Consider the following 21,372-nt stretch of genomic DNA (forward strand, 5'->3'; position numbering starts at 1 on the left):
TTCTTACATCTCTAAAGAATCCTTTATCAAGAACATTTTCTGAAATTTGTAATGGCTGATAACTGACTATAAAAATACAATTAAAAAGAGTTCACTGTTGACCAATCCTTGAGTATTTTACTAGAAAGTAGATCTCATTCTTCTAGCATAAATATTATATAGCTCCTTCGGGGGAGAGGGATGCTTAGAGTCCTTATTCCTTTCCTCAAAAGTAGTAATAAAATAAAGGGACACACACACACAATTATCACTGTGTTGTATTTAAATATCTCTATCAAGATTACTATGAAAAACTATATGCCAATAAAGTGGACAACGTAGAAGAAATTGACAAATTCCTAGAAATGTACAATCTCCTAAAACTAAACCAGGAAGAAATAGAAAATATGAATAGACCATTGGTAACCAATCTAGTGGTTACCAATGGGGAAAGGAAAGGGGGAAGGGGCAAGTTAGGGATAGGGGATTAAGAGGTACAAACTACAATGTATAAAATAAATAAGCTACAAGGATATATTGTACAGCAAAGGGAAACATAGCCAATATTTTATAATAACTATAAATGGAGTATAATCTATAAAAATGTTTGAATCAGTTATACACCTGAAACTAATATTGTAAATCAACTATACCTCAATTAAAAAATAAATAAATAAAAATAAAATAGTCAAAAATAAAATAAGGGACTTCCCTGGTGGCGCAGTGGTTAAGAATTCACCTGCCAATGCAGGGGACATGGGTTTGATCCCTGGTCAGGGAAGATCCCACATGCCACGGAGCAACTAAGCCCGTGCACCACAACTACTGATCCTGTGCTCTAGAGCCTGTGAGCCACAACTACTGAGCCCATGCACCACAATGAAGAGTAGCCCCTGCTCGTCACAACTAGAGAAAGCCTGCAGGCAGCAACAAAGACCCAACACAGCAAATAAATAAATAAATAAAATAAAATATATACCCTTTTTTAAAAAAATTTAAAAAATAAATATCTATCAAATGTACTATTTGAATGCATTGTTTCTTCTTCTATTGTAAGCAGAATGCAAGATTAGAGATGAGCAATTTAAACTTTCACCCTAACAAAGTAGAATGAAGTATTAATGAGAAACAACTACAAATAAATAAAAAAAAAAATCCCACAATCCTATGCCAATATATCCACTATTCATTATTGCATTCTCAATATTAAGCCTTCTAAAATCTACTGTATTTCAAAGGTATGTAATAAGTTTTAGTATATATAATTAATTACCTTGATTACTTATTTAAGTATTTCAAAAACACTATAAAGAGTAAACGTTATCTCAGCTTAAATTTACTAAGGAATGTAGCTCTCAAAGTTACAAAAGTGAAATGACAATACAACCCTCAAAACACTGGTTAGAACGGGGCAATCAATCAACATAATTTTAGTCAGAACAAAATGCCTGCTTCTCCATCCACTGTTGTTAAGGATCTGGCAACCTTGAAAAATAGTACACCTTAATTATGACACCTTTCTATCTGGGGAGCTGATATGGTTATAGTCAGGTTCGAACAATCAACTACAGAGCATTTTCTCTTGAGTACTGATGTGAACATGCCAATCTTGTCTTGAAATACATTAAGAACTTTTGAGAAAAACATTTTTGATGTGACAATAATTTCTTTGTATTTAGCAATGCTGACAAATTCAATTAGTAGATAAATTAGTCAAATATACATACATATAAAATGTATTTAAATACAAAATACTACATTCAGAATCCACTATGTCTCCTAAGTTTTTTTCTTTAAATCTTTGTAGGATAAGCTTCCAAACTCTTCTCTAAAAAATGATATATGAACTAACCCAACAAGAGACCAAAATGCTTAAAGATTCAAGTAATAACAAGATAAGACTTATTCAGTGTATTTTATAAACTTTTTAAGTCACAGAGATTAATAAACAGCTACAAATGGAATAATTGCTTTCTCTCTTTAAAAGGTATTTGTTGACAACCTACTATGAGCTAAAGCACTGTGACAAATACTAGAATACAACTTATAAACGAGTCAAACAAGATTCCCATCCTTGTGGAATTTACATTATTCCACTGGGCAAAAGCTTTCATCATTTACTCAATTGCAGGAATGAATAAGATACTTTAATGAAGTGATCTGCAGAAATATATATCTCTCAAAATGTGTTTTTCTAATAAGTTCTGCAAGTGATGCTGACACTGCCAAATTTGGGAATTACCAATTCTAGTCCAACTTCCCTCCCCACAAAATTATCCTTTCTATAATGTATCTGGTAGATAGCCATTCAGCCTCTGCCTATACACTTCTAGTAAAGAGAAGATTATTTCTCAAAAATGAATGATTTATATGTTGAGCTGCTCTAATTTTGCAGAGACTCTACCTTTAACTGAGCTCAATTTCTTTCCCTGCAAGTTCCAGAGAATCATACAGGTTTAGCCCTTGAGAGCTACACTTAAAAAAAAAGTCAAATCCCTTTGTTATATGGTAACCCATGAAATATTTAAATCATTTGTGCCTTAAGTCTTCTCTCAACATGTGAGGTCCCCTCTATATTACTCACAGCCATAATTTACAAACACCTTTCTTTCCTATCATTCCCTATAGAAAAAAACATTCTTTCACCATAAACACTACTGTGGTTGCTTTTTTCTGGTAAGTCTCTAGTTCATCAATGTCTGAGCCTCTTAAAACAATACGAGGACTTCCCTGATGGTCCAGTGGTTAAGATTCCGCACGTATAATGCAGGGGGTGCGGGTTCAATCCCTGGTCAGGGAACTAAGATCCCACATGCTGCATGGTACGGCCAAAGAAAAAACAACTGAGCAAAATATCCCCAGTGGTCTGATCAGCACAGAGTACAGGGGATTATTTCCAGCTATGCCTCTATAAATGCAATTTAAGATTGCAAAGACTACATTAGTTTTCTAAAACAGCTGTCTTACACTATCTAATAGTCAGATTAAAGTTAGTTTGACATTCTTTTCTAGTAAATGTATTTAAGGTCCTAGTGATCACCTCCTTCTTTTCTAAAAGTACACAAACCACTTATTAAATAAGCCTATCTAAAATTTTCCTGGGGTTAAAGCTAAGTTCACCGATCAATAACTTAAAGATCTGTTCTTTGTCCCCTTATTGTATACTTGTCCATTGGTCATTTCCATTTCTCTTGTCTACTCTGATTTCACAAAGAATACCTGCCAGTGAAAACTAGTTCAGTATACTGTGACTTAATTCATTTGGGACTCTTAAAGCAGCTAGGTACTCATGCATCTTGGGTTTTCTTTTCTTTTAACCATGCTAGCTCTATCCTTTACAGTTTAGAGATCTTCCTCTTTGATAGAGAAGACTAAAGCAAAATATAATTACCCCCAGCACTTACATTTTAGTTATAAATTTATTCCATCTATTCCTTTTTAATAAATCTATAGGTTCCTTCCCCATATGCTAATTAGAACTTTAAAGGTGTTTTGGGGGTATTCTTATATGGATTGAACCATATGAAATTATTGATATTCAACCATTTTCTACAAATAGAAGTAGTAATTTTAAATGGCTCAACATAATAACTAAATTGGAGTGGGGAGGAATAAAAGGACATTCATTATTAGTTTGATATAGATATCCTGCTTTTTTACCTCTCCATTAGGAAAGCATCATCCATACCGTACAGTCTGTAATATAATCCAATATAAATTTCTCACTCAGTCTCTACACACTGTTTTTCATAGCACAGCCACATTTTGGCCTATGGATTTGTAAATACATTTAACATGCACTGCTACTCCTTACCTTCCTATTAGATATGTTTGTTTAGGACCAAGTATCGCCACTCATCACATTTTAAGTACTAATACCATTACAAGTTTTGAATGTCTTTATGTTAAATTTTCTAGTTCACTTTGTTGCGTTATATCTAATATTTGTAAATATTCTGCCTAACCTGTATGTTTTCTATCATGAATTACTGGTCACTTCCTCCTTTATGGATCTTTTCCCTATGTTATACCTGCAATACTTCATCATATCACTTTTTTTTCTTATGGGTAATTTTACTAGTGCCAGTAACAAATGGTAAAATTAACTTATTTTGGCTTAATTTCCTGTGCTTTCTCCACATCAATTAGAAGTGGTAATGAACAGTAAAAGGGAGAGAATACAAGGTCACAGTTATCCCACAAGAAGACTCAAATTTTATGAAGAACATATTAAAGAATTAATTAAAACTGAATAAAATGCACATAAAGATTCTCCTGAAATCTATTTTTTCTATTAATATTTTAAATGCTATTTAATTACCTTTAGAAATTAATAATACTGAATGGTCTTTGAAAAAAGGAACAGAATAATATCATAATATGAAGTGTATAATATTCTAGTGTATGTTGGATATTAATGCACCATTTTATGTAATCAAATTCTATTTGTTTCAAAATTACAATATGGAACACTGTGTCCCAAATTAATAAGGTTAGAACCAGACTGACTTTTTTCATCTAGTCTTCAATAACAGCTTTGCCTTCCTCACTTTTTGGCATCCTGAATTATAAGGATGTGCTTCTTTTCTTACGTTACTCTTTTTTTCACTGTCCTCTCCATTAGTTATCCATCCCACCATTTTATAGGAAAAAAAGTAAAATCTACCAATAACCTATAAAATTTTAGTGTTAGAAAAAAGTGTGTGTATTTTAGAACATTTGTTGAGTGTGGCACAAGATATACTATTTATTCTCTTGACTTCAAAGGTTAGTACTAGACCCTCAAATATTGAATGGTGATTTTAAAAAAAACTTAAAAAAATTAGAAGAATCAATAACAAGGACACTTAACAACAGTAAATCCAAATTGAGGACTTATTACAGGGTTGCTGTACCAAAAAAACTGTATTAGTACATCAGCTTATTCCTACAATAGTTCAAGACCACACAGTTTGTTCTCCTAAATTCAGTCAATCACATCAACACACTTAGGTCAGTAAGCAAAAAGAAATAGAAGGATCATTGCAAGTGCATAAATTCTGTGAAAAAATACCTCAAAGCACATTTCCTTCTATTATCTTCATACATGAAAGATAGAACATTATTAGACCAAAAAATGATTAGGAAGCCTATGCTAAAACATACTGAAATAATTATATAACAGGTAGAGGACAAAAACTGTAAAGTAGTAAATAAGTTTAAAATTGGGGAAAGTTGTAATAAAGTATAAAATATTTGTTATTTTATACTAAATTTAAGGTTTTATATTTTATATACTTAATAAAGAAAATGTTGAATTAAAATGAGTATTTCTTATAGAATTTCATACTCCACATGATTTCTTGCTAAGACACAGCTATCAATAGCAGAATCCAAATTTAAAGTGCATTAGGGGAATGATGTCAGCATCATGACAGTTTAGTTTTTCTTTTTTTCTCTCCCCTCTGATGAACAAGTAATTGGGCAATAATAGCTGAGAACATCCCAATCATGGGAAAGGACTTGGACATACAAGTACATGAAGCTAATAGAAAACCTTATTACCGCAATGCAAAAAGACGTTCTGTAAGACACATTAAAATGAAAATTTCAGAAATCAATGATAAAGAATATTAAAGCCATCAACAGTAAAAGAGAAAGTAACCTACAAAGGAAACCCCATTAGCCTATCAGCAGATTTTTCAGCAGAAATTCTATAGGCCAGGAGAGTGTGGACTGACATATTCCAATTATTGAAAGATAAAAATTGCCAGCCAAGAATACTTTATCTGGCAAAGTTATCCTTCAAAAGTGAAGGAGAAATAAAGGTTTTCTCAGCCAAATGAAAGCTGAGGGAGTTCAGCACCACTAGACTTGCTTTGTAAAGAAACACTAGAAGGAGTTCTCCAACTGAAATGAAAGAACTAAAAAGCGAGATGATGACATATGAAACACTCTGGTAAAGGAGAAAAATGGACAGAATTAGAAAACTGTAATTCCATATTAGAATGGTATGTTAACCACTTAACTTTAGATACAGGTTAAAGGGAAAGACTATTAAAAATAACTATAACCACTATAATTTGATAATGAATACACAGCATAAAAAGAGGTAAATAGCGAAATTGAAAATAGAAAAGTGGAGGAGAAGGACTTCCCTGGTGGTCCAGTGGTTAAGACTCTGTGCTTCCATTGCAGGGGGCATGGGTTCAATCCCTGGTTGGGGAACTAAGATTCCACATGCTGCATGGCACGGCCAAAAAAAAAAGAAAGAAAGAAAAAGAAAAAAGAAAGAAAGAAAAGTGGAGGAGAAAAGGGGTGGAAATCTTTAAAGGTGAATGAAGATAAGTTGCTATCAGAATAAAATGGACTTTTTTTTTTAATCTATAAGATGTTTTATGTAAGCCTCATGGTAACCACAAAGCAAAAATCTGGAATAGATGCATGAAACTAAAAATAGGAGAGACAGAGCATTCCACCATGGAAAACCAACAATTTACAAGGCAGGCAGAAACAATGGGAAAAAGAAACAATGGAGACATAAAACAACCACAAGGCAAACAATAAAATGGCAGTTGTAAGGCCTTACATATCAATAATCACTCTAAATGTAAATGGTTGAATTCACCAATCAAATGGCATAGAGTGGTTGGATGGGTAAAAAAACAAGACCCAACTACATGCCATTTACAGGCAACTCGGTTCAGCTCTAAAGACATATAGGCTCAAATTAAAGGGATGGAAGAAGATACTACTGGCAAGTGGAAACCAAAAGAAAGTGGGGATAGCCATATTTATCAGGCAAAGTAAGACCTTCAAGCCAAAAATGATAACAAAGACAAAGACTGTCATTATATAATGATAAAAGGAGTCATTACATCAAGAAGGTATAACAATTGTAAATATATGTGCAGCCAAAATAAGAGCACCTAAATATATTAAGCAAATACTAACAGGTCTGAAGGGAGAAACAGACAACAAAACAACAATACTAGAGGACTTTAATACCCCTCTGTCAGCAATGGATAGATCACCCAGACAGAAAATCAATAAGGAACGGTTGGAATTGAACATACTTTAGATCAAATAGACTTAACAGATATATAGAACATTCCATCCAATGGCAGCAGAATAAACAATCTTCTCAAGTGAACATGAAACATTTTCCTAAATAGATCATATGATAGGACACAAAACAAGTCTTAGCAAATTTAAGACTGAAATCATTCCAACTATCTTTTCTGACCATAATCGTATGAAACTACAAATCAACAACAAGAGGAAACCTGGAAAGTCTACAAATATGTGGAAACTAACCAACACACTTCTGAACAGCCAATGGTAAAAGATACAATCAAAAAGGACACAAAAAACTATCTGAAACAAATGAAAATGGAAACACAACATATCAAATCCTATGAGATGCTGCAAAAGCAGTTCTGAGAGGAAAGTTTATAGTGATAAATTCATGTATTAAAAAAATTAGAAAGACTGGAAATAAACAACATCACTTCAAGAAACTAGAGAGAAGAACAAAGTAAGCCCCAAGTTAACAGAAGGAAGGAAATAATAGATATCAGAGTGAAAATAAATGAAATAGAGACCAGAAAAACAATAGAAAGGTTCAACAAAATTAGGAGCTGGTTCTTCAAAAAGATAAACAAAGTTGACAACTTTAGCTAGGCTAAGAAAGAAAAAGTGAAGACTCAAAATAATATTAGAAATGAGCGACATTACAACTGATACTGCAGAAATACACAGGTTCATAAGAAACTACTATGAACTATTATATGCCAACAAATAGATAACCTAGAAGAAATGGATAAATTCCTAGAAACACATAAACTACGAACACTGATGCAGGAAAAAGTAGAAAATCTGTACAGATCAATAACAAGTAAAGAGACTAAATCAGTAATCAAACACCTCCCAACACAGAAAACCCCAGGACAGGTGGTTTCACAGGGAAATTCCACCAAAAATTTCAAGAAGAATTAATGCCAGTCCTTCTCAAATTCTTTCAAACTGTAGAGGAGGGAACACTTCCAAACTCATTCTATGAGGCCAGCATTACTCTGATACCAAAGGCAGATAAGAGCACTACAGGAAAAGAAAACTACAGATCAATATCCCTGATGAACATAGATGTAAAAAATTCTCAACAAAATATTAGCAAACGGAACTCAAGAACACATTCAAAGAATCATAGAAAATGACCAGGGCTTCCCTGGTGGCACAGTGGTTAAGAATCCGCCTGCCAAGGAAGGGGACACGGGTTTGAGCCCTGGTCCGGGAAGATCCCACATGCTGCGGAGCAGCTAAGCCTGTGCGCCACAACTACTGAGCCTATGCTCTAGAGCCTGTGAGCCATAGCTACTGAGCCCGCATGCCACAACTACTGAAGCCTGAGTACCTAGAGCCTGTGCGCCAAAACAAGAGAAGCCACTGCAATGAGAAGCCCATGCAGGGCAACAAAGAGTAGCCCCCACTCCCCACAACTAAAGAAAGGAAAGCCCGCATGCAGCAACAAAGACCCAACACAGCCAAAAATAAAACTAATTAATTAATTAATTAAAAAAAGAAAATGACCAAGTGGAATTTATCCCTAGGATGCAAGGATGGTTGAACATACGCAAATCAATAAATATAATATATAACATTAATAGAATGAAGCATAGAAATCACAAAATCATTTCAATAGATGAAGAAAAAGCATTTGACAAAATACAACGTCCTTTCATGATAAAAACTTTCAACATATTGGGTATAGAAAGAGCATACCAACATAATAAAGGCCATATGCAACAAACTCATAGCTAACATTATATTCAATGGTGAAAAATCGAAAGCTTTTCCTCTAAGACCAGGAACAAGACAAGGATGCCCACTCTCACCACTCTCATTCAGTTTAGTACTAAAAGTCCTAGATAGAGCAGTTAGGTAAGACAAAGAAATACAAGACATCCAAATCGAGAAGGAAGAAGCATAATTGTTGTTATTAGCAGATGATATGATTTTATATATAGAAAATCCCAAAGACTCAAGTAAAATATGTTATAAGGAATCAACACATTCAGTAAAGTTGCAGGATATAAAATCAACATAAAGATATGAGTTGCATTTCTATACACTAATAATAAAACATTTGAAAACAAAACTATCCCATTCACAATAGCATCAAAAACAATAAAATACCTAGGAGTTAATTTAACCAAGGAAGTAAAAGATCTGTACAAAAATAAATAAATAAATAACTACAAGACTTTGTTGAAAGAAATTGAAGATACAAACAAATGAAAGAAATCCCATGTTCATGGATGCAAAGATTGTTAAAATGTCCATGCCACCCATATCTATCTGTAGATTCAACACAATCCCTATCAAAATTCCAATGGCATAATTCAAAATAAAATTCAAAATTCAGAAAAAACAATTCCAATGGCATAATTCAAAGAAATAGAAAAAGCAATCCTAAAATTTGTATGGAACCACAAAAAAACCCAGAATAGCCAAAGCAATCCTGAGAAAGAACAAAGCCAGATATACCACATTTTCTGATTTCAAACTATACTACAAAGCTATAGTAATTAAAGCAGTATGGTATTGGTATAAACACAGACCCACAGACCAATGGAACATATTGAGAGTCCAGAAATAACCCTCCATGTATGGTCAACTAATATTCAAAAACAGAGTCAAGGGAACCCATAATGGGGAAAGGATAGTCTCTTCAACAAATGGTGCTGAGAAAACTAGATAAACACAGGCAAAAAAATGAAACTGGACCCCTATCTTACACCACTCACAAAAATTAACTCAAAATGTACCAGAGATCTGATAACATAAAACTTCTAAAAGAAAATGTAGGGAAGAAGCTCCTTGACATTGGTCATGGCAATGATTATTCACATATGACACCAGAAGCATAAACAACAAAAGCAAAAATCAACAAGTGGGACATCAAACTTAAAAGCTCCTGCTCAGCAAAAGAATCAAAATGATGAAAAGACAACCTACAGAATGGGAGAAAATTTTTGCAAACCATATATCTGATAAGGGGTTAATATCCAACAAATATAAAGAACTCATAAAACTCAATAACAAAAAATCTGATTAAAAAGTGGGCAGAGGAACTAAACAGACATTTCTCCAGAGAAGACATCCAAATGCCCACCAGATAAATGAAAAGATACTCAACATCACTAATTGTCAGGGAAATGCAAAGCAAAGCCACAACGAGATATCACCTCACATCTTTTAGAATGGCTATCATCAAGAAGACAAGAGATAACACACACTGGCAAGGATGAGGAGAAAAGGGAACTGTTGGTGGGAATGTAAGTTGGTTCAGCCACTATGGAAAACAATATGGAGGTTCCTCAATAAATTAAAAATAGAACTACCAGGGAATTCCCTGGCAGTCCAGTGGTTAGGACTCCAAGCTTCCACTGCAGGGGTCACGGGTTCAATCCCTGGTTGGGGAACTAAGATCCCACATGCTACATGGCAAAGCCAAAAAAAAAAAAAAAGAAAAGAAAAAAAAACTACCATATTACCCAGAAATTCCACTTTTCACTATATACCCAAAGGAAATGAAAACAAAATATTGAAGAGATTCACTCTCACTTTTATTCTGGTATTATTCACAATAGCCATGATATGGAAACAACCTACGTACCCATAAGAGATGAATGGATAAAGCAGTTGTGGTATATATATGCAATGGAATATTATTCAGCCATGATAAAGAAGGGCATCTTGCCATTTCTGACAACATGTATAGACCTTGAAGACTTTATGTTAAGTGTGATAAGTCAGACAGAGAAAGACAAGTACTATATAAAGACAGTAAGATGGTGGTTATCAGGGGCTGGGGACTAGGGGAATAGGACAGATGGTTAAGGGTACAAACTTAGTAAATAGTAAACAAGTCTTTGGGATCTAATGCACAGTATAGTGAATATAGACAACAATACTGTTGTATAATTATCAAACTTGCTGAGATTAGAACTTAATTATTCCAATCACTAAAATGAAATGATGATTATGTAACGTGATAGAGGTGCTAACTATCATTACAATGTCAATCATATTAAAATATGTAAATGTATCAACATGTTGTACACCCTTAAATTTACACAATGTTATATGTGTAACAAATATATTTCAATTTAAAAATGTGCATTAAAAACGCTCATTTTTGTAAAAAGCATAGGCTCAAATAAGCATTTGATTCAACCACAGGAAGAGACATTTGCCCACAGGTACGATTAGAAATTTAATATTTGTAATAATTTTCTGTCTTATGAAATTTTTCATTGAGATTTACATTTAAAATGTAACTGAACTTTGTGATCTTTAATTCTAGACACAGGAAATGCAGGAGACTGGAAAAACAGCTGCCTTTGGCAATAAGAAAATGCAAACCTGCCGTCTATGACAACATGGATGAACCTGGTGGACATTATGCTAAGTGAAATAAACCAGACGGAGGACAAATATTACATGATTTCACTCATATGTAGAATCTTTTTTAAAAAGTTGAATTCATAGTAACAATAAGTAGAATGGTAGTTGCCAGAGGCTGGGGGGAGACGGAGGAGGAGATACTGTTTAAGGAGTACAAACATTCGGTTTCAAGATAAGAAAATTCTCAGGGGCTTCCCTGGTGGTGCAGTGGTTGAGAATCTGCCTGCCAATGCAGGGGACACGGGTTCGAGCCCTGGTCTGGGAAGATCCCACATGCCGCGGAGCAACTAGGCCCGTGAGTCACAACTACTGAGCCTGCGCGTCTGGAGCCTGTGCTCTGCAACAAGAGAGGCCGCGACAGTGAGAGGCCCGCACACCGCGATGAAGAGTGGCCCCCGCTCGCCACAACTAGAGAAAGCCCTCGCACAGAAACGAAGACCCAACACAGCCAAAACTAAATTAATTAATTAATTAATTAATTAATTTTTTAAAAATAATGTTAAAAAAAAGATAAAATTCTGGAGATCTAATATACAGCTTAGTGACTACAGTTAATAATAATCTACTGTATACTTGAAATTTGGTAAGAAAGTAAATCTTAAGAGTTCTCATAACACATGCAAAAATGGTAACATGATAGGTAACTGACAGGTTTATTTTTTATTGTGGTAATCATTTCACATGGTAGACATATATCAAAACACCAAGTTGTATAACTTAAATGTATACAATATGTATTTGTCAAAAATAAATAAGTAGAAAGGAAAAATGCAAACCAACACTAGTGAAGATTCTGAGAGGCTAATCACCATTTCTGAGGCCCTAGAAAGTAATCTACACACAACCATGATTTACCTTTCTCTCTTTGAACTAGTGTATGTTATAGAATTGTGCTAGAGCTTGAAGGGACTTTAAAGATTAATTTTTACTCTAATCACTCATTTTACATATAAATAAACTATGATCCAGGTTAGTGAAGCAAATTTTCCAAAGTCATACAGGTGATAATTAACAGAGAAGGAGGGTGCTTGAACTTATGTCCAATGTTCTTTTTTCTTATACCACAGCTACCTCTCAGTTAGTGCTTTATGTTTAAACATATCAGCAATGTTTACCCCCCATCAAATAAAGGATACTGATGGGTCAAAGCAGTGAACTCACCCCCTTGTTTTTCTGGGTACCAAGTCACTATTCAATATAAATGAGGACATGTGTTTGACAGACAAGGAGAGCAGGGCAAAGGATATATACAATAGTAATCCTGTGGGAAAATCAAAGAGCCAGGCAAGTATCTCAACAGGTGTTGGCAGAATGGGTTCTACCAATTCCCCCTATTTTGGCAGAATGATGGAGTAAACGGGCAACATAGTACTGAGAAAAGAACAAGAGGCCTAGCTTCTTCCTTATCTATAAAATCTATAAAACAGGCATAATACCACCTATCTAAGTGACATGAATTTTGTAGAACATCTAGCACAGTAGGCTTAGTTTCTGTGAAACTTAGTTCCTATTCTTCTTCCCTTTCCTTTCCTCTCTAGAATTTCAATGCTCTCACATTCCAAAATGGGTAGGGTGGAGGGAAGAGGGAAACATTTGGTATTAGATTGGTTACTCTAATGATAGTAATCTCTATGATAAAGAAAATAATAAAATACATACAAAAATATTATATTATCCATACTTTGCCAACCAGAGTAGACAAAAAAATCCCTTGTTATATAATAAAACTTAACATTTATTTAATACTTTTTATGTGCCAGGCACTATGCTAAGCACTTTATATGTTTAACTTATTTAACCCTACAAAGTGAGTACTATTAACATCCCCTTTTTAAAGACATGGAAACTGAGGCATAAAGGGGTTAAATAATTTCTCCAAGATCCCAAGCTGGTAAGTGACAGAGCCAGGATTCAAATCTAGGCAATATGACTTCAGAGGCTGATCTCTTAACCAATATTGTATAACAGTTTTTCTGAAAATGAGAGAAAAAATTTTAAAAATTATCATTTGCACCAATAGGTAAACTGTGTTCCAAACCTTCTAGCCCAAACCAACCCAGATCATAATTACATCTGCCAAATCATCTAATCCCCAAACTATAGTATAAAAAAGCAAGATAGAATATGTTTAAAAAGAGATTGAAAACTCCTAGAAATAATAGGTGGGCTCAGCAAGGTCACAGGAAATAAGATCAACACACACAAATCAAATGCATTTCTATACACTAATAATGAATATGCAGAAACAAAAATTAAAAACACAATACCATCGAAAGGGGTAGGGGATTAAGAGGTACAAACTACTTTGTATAAACTAAATAAGTTACAAGAATATATTGTGCAGCACAGGGAATATAGCCTCTATTTTATAATAACCACAAATGGAGCATAATCTTTAAAAATTGTGAATCACTATGTTCTACACCTGAAACTTACGTAATATTGTAAATCAACTATATCTCGATAAAAAATAAAGTGTAAAAAAACCACACACATTCATAATCACTCCAAAAATTAAATACTTGGATATATACTTAACAAAACATGTACAATATCTGTATGCTGTAATTATAAAATGCTGATGAAAGAAATCAAAGGAGACCTCAATAAATGTCCATGTCCATGGATTGAAGTCTCGACATACTAAACACGTCAATTCTTCCAAATTGATTTATAGGCTTAATGCAATTCCTTTCAAAAGGCTTTTACAGACATTAATAACCCTGTCCTAAAATTTATATGGAATGGCACCAGCCCTAGAATGTTGAAAACAATCTCGACAAATAATAAAGTGAGAGGGATTACTCTTTCCAACGTTAAGCCTTACTATGTAACTACAATAATCAAAACAATGCGGTCCTGGTAAAGAGATAAACACATAGATCAATGGAACAGAATAGAGGACCAAGTAGATCCACACAAATAGTAACTGATGTTTGAAAAAAGTACAAATCAAATTCAATGGAGGAAGGATATCATTTTAAACTAATGGTGCTGGAGCAACTAGACATCCATTGATAAAAAATAATGAACTTCCACCTAAACTTCAAACCTAAACTTCTCCCAGTTTACCAACCCAGCACCTGTGCTTACGCTATTCCCTTAGCCTTATGCCTAACCTCTGCCATTTCAGCTTGTCAATATCCTTCTTATCCTTGGAGGCATAGCCTAAAACCATTCTTTTTCATGAAATCTTTCTCAATCGCTTCAGCTAAAACTAAACCCTCCTGTTTCACTTCTTATCGTGGTCCTTGTATTAGTTATCTGTGCATATCTCTGATCTAAGATTACAAGCACTTTAAGGATAGGATTAACGTCTAATGTATCATGTACTGACCTAGCTCAGTCCCTTGGAAGCAAAAGACCCTCAAGTATTTGCTTAATTAATCTGGTCCCACCTTTCCCAAAATATCCAACCATAATTCATACTCCTCCAGGGCATAAATTTTCCACTTAAAATCAGAGAAGCCTTCTTTTCTGTCCTATGCAGATATCCTCTCATCTGTAATGTTCCACCTTTCAAGTTATAATTAATCCTTCAAAGTTCATCTCAAAAGTCACTTATTCCTTAAAATCTCTGTGTTTCTCTTAATCAGTTTCATCTCTCCTTCCTTCCTTAATGCCCATTACTGTATTTCCCTTAAATCACTTAGTCTATGTCTGCTTTAGACAGAACATTTGTGCCTCTTCCACCAAATTCATATATTGAAAACCTAATATCCAATGTGATGGTATTAGGATGTGGTACCTTTGGGGAAGTAAACTAGTGACTTTATATAAGAGGCCTGAGAAAGTTCCCTTGCCCCTTCCTCCATGTGAGGTATCTATGAACCAGAAAGCCAGTTCTAACCTGACACCAAATCTGCTGGTGCCTAATCTTCAGCTTCTCAAACTCCAGAACAGTGAGAAATAAATTTTGTTCATAAGCCACCTCGTCTATACTATTTTGTTATATCAGCCCAAAAGGACTGAGACAATGCCTTGTACTATAATCATCGTCCAGCATCTGTCTAAACCTCCCCAAAGAGTAAAATTCTTGACAGCAAGGACTGCCCTGAACATTAGAAAAGGTTTTGCATATATTTGGTGTTCAAGTATTTGCTGAATTGAATAAAAATTATTTTTAGTATTCAACCTTCCAAAACCATTGAGAATATAAATTCCATAGTAAGTTTGATAGGGAATATTGATCAAATCTGCAATTTTCTTCTTATGACTTACAAGATATCATTTCTGATTCTCATTTCAAGATATCATTACTGCCTCTCTAAACCTTGCCCTCTTAGTTTCTTATATTGTTTTTTCTACCCTGACTCACCCTTGATGAAATGCTAACAGTTCACTCAAATTCTATCCTGGGATTTCTTCTCTGTTTTCATGCTGTCCCTGCAATCTTACTTACCCATATACTAATTACTGCCAAATCTTTATCTCTAACTTACATCTTTCACCTGAGCTCCTGGACCACATTTTCAACTACCTAATGGACATCCTTCCCCTCTACCTAGATGTACCACAGATGGAGAGTTCCCAAATCACATTCATTATCCTTCCATCACAAGTTTTCTATATTCTCCCTCTCCTCAATTTTGTTACTAATAGTTTTACTCTTCCTCTTTTATGCCCCACATCCAACCAAACTGTATTATTCATCTCACCTCCAAAATTTTGCTTGAATCAATCCAGTTATGTCCATTTCTATTGCTACTACCCCCACACTCATCATCTCCTGTCTATACCTACAGTAAGAGCCTTCCCTCTGATTTCCCTGCCTGCCTCCTCCATTCTCTCTCCTCTCCAATTTATCCTATATTCTGCTACCTGAGCTATCTTTTCAAAATAAAAATCCAATCATATAATTTTCCCATTCAAAAGTACCCAATGGTTCTTCAGTACCTATAGGATAAAATCTAAATTCATTAGTGTAGAACAGAGGTTGGCAAACGGGTTCATAGGCCAAATGCAGCTCACCACCTATTTTTGCAAATACAATTTTATTAGAAAACAACCATGCTCATTCATTTACATATTATCTAGAGCTGTTTTTACACTACCACAGAGTGGAGTAATTGCAACAGAGACCAAATGATCCAGAAGGCCAAAAAAAAAATTGACTATCTGGCCCTTTATCCAAAAATTTTGCTGACTCCTGGCATGGACAGTTCAGAATAATTGGACCCCAACCTCCCTTTCCAGTTTCATCTCCCACCACAAACTCTAGGCTCATACAAGGGGTTCTATTATGGCAACTAGGAAATATATATTACTTACTTTGCTGAGACTTTTGTGGAAAGGGCACTGGATTTGGAGACAAAGAACAGGTCCTGAAACTTAAGTTTAGATTCTAAAAAAGCACCCCACTACAGTTGCATGTGAGCTAGATAATCTTTTTGTGATGATAACTCAAATACCAGATCTTTAATCTATGAGTCATTATTATCACTATCAACATTATTATCAGCATGTGTGATCCAATATCATAATTATAAGTTACATTTGCATAACATTTTAAAGCTTATAAAGTAATTCCAAAGACATCTCATTTGAGTTCACAGTAATCCTGTGAGTTCTGAAGGCAAGCATTTTCTTCAATTTGTAAATGAGGAAATTAAAGTCCAAAGAAACTGTCTTGCCTAACATCAATACATAGCAGACCCTTGGTTCAATCCAGGTCTCTTGATCCTAGTTCAACAATCTTACTTTTCAATGCTGTCTATTTAATGACATTATAGAAAATATATAATGAGCCTGAAATAGGAAATAACTATAACATCAAAAATTCTACATTATATTCCTCAATCTTCCCTCTACCTGCAAAAGACACTGAACAAAATCGGCAGGGACTCTGGTATCTACTAAATTGGGTTTTACTGGAAAGTTCACCAAGAATCAAAGAGTTGGTTTGAGATGGACACATCAGAGTTGTTAGACCACTCTTCTACTCCACTCATTCTCTATTTACAGTGGAGAAAAATCTGTTTGTTTTAAAATTATTGTACACTGGCATGGAATTTTGAACTGGTGTTAGAAAATGTTTGTAGACCAAAACAAAAGATTTTCAATTCAACAGACTAAGAACATCCAGAAAAGCCCTTAAACACAATTAATAACAAATTGTTGTAGGTTGACCATGTGTTTTTAAAAGATTTATAAGAACACATGTTGAAAGAATCAAAACCTATCTGGGACTGAAAGAGTAAATGTCAGTTAGGACTGAAAAAGAAAAAAGCGGCCCTGCAATTAATCAGGCTGGGAGGACAGACACAGATAAAGCCAGCTGAAAAGTTAACAGGAAACACTGTTTTTCCCAAGGTCATGCAGCAATTGTAAAATATCATAGCGACCCCTTCTTTGGGTGATTACAGCTTTCTTACCAATGATGCTCCCATCCTCACTTTGGTATTTTCATTTATTACTGGAGCGAGATACCCAATTCCTAAACCACCCTGCTTCATGACCGCACCCAACCCTTAGTTAATCCCCACTTCTCTCAATTTACCTCAGAATCAGCCACCAATCCAGAACTAATCCTGGCTTCCTTCAGACACTCCTCAAAATTCTTCAGTGGTAAGCCAAAATTTACTAAAGACACTTCCCTCCTCCCTCTTGCCCAGAGGCCTTCCACGGTGCCTCAGGAGTACACTCCCTCACTATGAGTCAATAAATTTGATTTTGTCAAACTACAGGCTTGTTCCTGGTGGTCTTTGTTTGATGAGACTTGCACAAGGTAAGTTATTTTGAATTACCCTACACATTCAGCAGTTTAGTACTGACCAAAGCCCTCCCCGCTACAAAACAAAAAAAACAAAAACAAAAAACACTTGAACTGGACTTCCCTGGTGGCGCAGTGGTTAAGAATCAGCCTGCCAATTCAGGGGACACGGGTTCCAGCCCTGGTCCGGGAAAATCCCACATGCTCCGGAGCAACTAAGCCCGTGCACCACAACTACTGAAGCCCACGCGCCTAGACCCCGTGCTCCACTACAAGAGAAGCCACTGAAATGAGAAGCCCGTGTACCACAACAAAGAGTAGCCCCTGCTTGCCACAACTAGAGAAAGCCTGTGCGCAGCAACGAAGAGCCAACACAGCCAAAAATAAATAAATAAATTAATTAATTAAAAACACAAAAAACACTTGAACCTAAACCAGAAAATCACTAACCACAAGAAACTTTCACTGCCAATAAGGATGAATAACTCACTGAATTCTACTGCTTATATCACAGGAAATATCTGATCAATGATGCTAAGAGATAATAGCATCTACCATATCTTTGCCTGCCAAAGCCAGGAAACTACCGTATCTGCTGGGAAAAAGAGTATATCATCGTGCTCACTTCGGCAGCACATATACTAAAATTGGAAGGATACAGAGAAGATTAGCATGGCCCCTGCACAAGGATGACACGCAGATTCATGAAGCGTTCCATATTTAAAAAAAAAAAAAAAGAGTATATCATCAACTTGGCATCAAGCTCCAGATAAAAACCAGATGTGTACAAATTGGTGATATTATTCGATTTTTAACACAAATGAGTCACATAACTCTTGAGCAATTTTATCTGTCACCTACAATCTAATAATATGCTATACAAAGTGTTCATGAAATCCTTGTGTAATTTGTTAACTTTTAATTTTTAAACTTTAATACAGATTATATAAAAAGTAGAATATTTACAACTCTTCTGCAACTGGCATTGAAAGATAAACTGAATTAATTGTTTTAAACATAGGTCAAGCTAACTTCATATCCATAGAAGCCATAAACAACCCAGAGAGTTTAAAGGTGCCTCTTTACCAGTAATGCTTTGGAAATAGCAGGTCTAGCTATTTTAAAGAATAATCTCAACCCCTTTGCTAGGCCAGCCCTATGAGAGGAATGAAGGACAAAGGACATTATTACCAAAAGCATGTTCTAATATGATGCCTATAGCATCAAGAAATGTTTTAAAATCCACTAAAACAACTTCATAACAATAAAGCAAAGTTGTGACCTTCTAAGAAATAGTAGCTACATACCTACCTCAAAGACAAACCTCAGGAATGTGGGGGTAGGGTAGAGGATGAAGCAGGGAGAGGGGTGCTTTCAGCAAAAGCTTAAGACAATCAAAACAGTACCAGGCTCAACCAATAATTGCTAACCAAATAAAAGACTTAAGGCTTTATACACACAAGGCAGAAAGGATTATTGTTCACAGATCAGACTTCTTACACCACACCCATCACCATCAACATCATCTTCAAAAACAGTTTTTCAGGAAACAAGCTGTATTTAAAGAGGGTTAAAATATTCTTGGATTAGTCTTTTCTCTTTTACAAAAAAGTCAATTGATTAACATTTGTAGTTTTATTTTTTAATTTTAATTAAAAAATAGAATAATAGCATATATACGACCTTATGATTGGTTAAAATGCAGTTGATCATATCAATCAGCTCCTATAGGTAGAGAGGACAATAACAGACCAAGAAAATACTCTGTCAAGAACATTGGAAATTGACTCATGAAATTCAGTGTTAACTCCAGATTTAAAATGACTAGTGTTTTCTGTGTGAAACTTGGTTTGGGATTTCCCAAAATAGTTCTAACAACAAATTAATATAAAGTCTTAAAAGAAGCCAGAAAAAAAGGGCAAAAATGAATTTTAATAAAACCTGAAAACTGTAGTAGAAGCACAACAGAATTATTTCTTTCATGGATTTGATGCTACTATGAATCAAATTATATCTCTGAAACCTTAACCACACAGAGTAACAGCTTCACAGTCTTTAAGGCTGATGCCATTCCCACCCCTTAACACCCATCCACAGTACAATTTAAGTAAACCTAGTAAGTCCTACAGGCTATTGGTATTCATGGTCATTGAATGTCTTATTGCTAGGATAATATCATATAAGATATGGCAAAGAAACAATATTTCTAACTCCATTCAGGCTTTCTGCAAAGTTCACTTAATATAATTTGGGAATAAATATCCTAAATCTTTATTTTACTATCTTCTTCTAAACCATTTAATTTGATTTGGTTATTATACACAGACATTTTAGACTGCCTTTTCCTCCAAATAAACAAATCTAAACTGTTTTACAGCTTCCCTTTGTGAACTATAAAGTTCTATTTCTATAAGGTACTGGGTAAAATGTATAGAACAAATACTAAAAGATGCTTTTAGAATACTCTGGTGCATGTTGAAAGAAAAAGCTAAAGAAATGACAAAGAATAATGAGGAAAGGAAAAAAGTGTTCTTAATAGGATTAAACAGAAATTATTTTTTCATTATATTTTACATGATCATACTAAGACACAACAAAATCTACTTTCTTTCAAATAAAGGAACTAAAATTATTATCCTAATATTAATACAATATTGATTCCAGAAATGGATACAAGGGGCTAGAAACTCATACAAGCTATATAAAACCATAAAAATGCCTTTAAAAGGGATGCTTCTGTTTCCATGTGGCAGCAATCATAGCACTTCCATTCATTTAATATTTAGTGAGCACTCACAATGTAGCACATACAAAAGACTCTGAGTTTATATTCCAGTTCTAATTACTTGCAGGTGTGACAAGAATCCCTTGCTCCTCTCCAGATACAAGAAAGTAATAACTTTAGAAGCAACTTGCTTCATGCATAATTATCAAGTACAAAAAGGAGGAAGGTGAAGTGGAGGGAAGCAGGCAACAAAAAGCAAGGCTTGGCCAAAGTGTGATGCATGGGCAAGAGACGAGAACTACATAAAATCAGAGGGAGGATGACAAATATTCCTGGCAGAAACCCAGCCAACCTCAACCAAATAAAGTTTACCTTAGAGTACTTTCTTTCAATTTACATTTACATATTAACAAGAGGTAGATTTCCCACCTCCAAGTGAATTCTGGCTTTAAGTTGACATATAACCATACAATGGCCAATAAGTCAAGAGCCAATCAATGCTAAATGG

The 21,372-nt window shown here is 34.7% G+C and overlaps 1 protein-coding gene and 1 non-coding gene across 2 annotated transcripts in view; one reads left to right on the top strand and one right to left on the bottom strand.

Annotated features, from left to right (window-relative positions):
- The window catches only part of BRWD3 (bromodomain and WD repeat domain containing 3), a 111,812-nt gene that overhangs the window by 69,526 nt on the left and 20,914 nt on the right, over positions 1-21,372 (bottom strand). The window lies entirely within an intron of this gene.
- Positions 18,757-18,863, top strand: LOC133082843 (U6 spliceosomal RNA). The gene has a single exon (XR_009699059.1). It is a non-coding gene; the product is annotated as a U6 spliceosomal RNA (small nuclear RNA).

Source organism: Eubalaena glacialis, chromosome X, assembly GCF_028564815.1.
Source record: "Eubalaena glacialis isolate mEubGla1 chromosome X, mEubGla1.1.hap2.+ XY, whole genome shotgun sequence".
Classification (NCBI taxonomy): Eukaryota; Metazoa; Chordata; class Mammalia; order Artiodactyla; family Balaenidae; genus Eubalaena; species Eubalaena glacialis.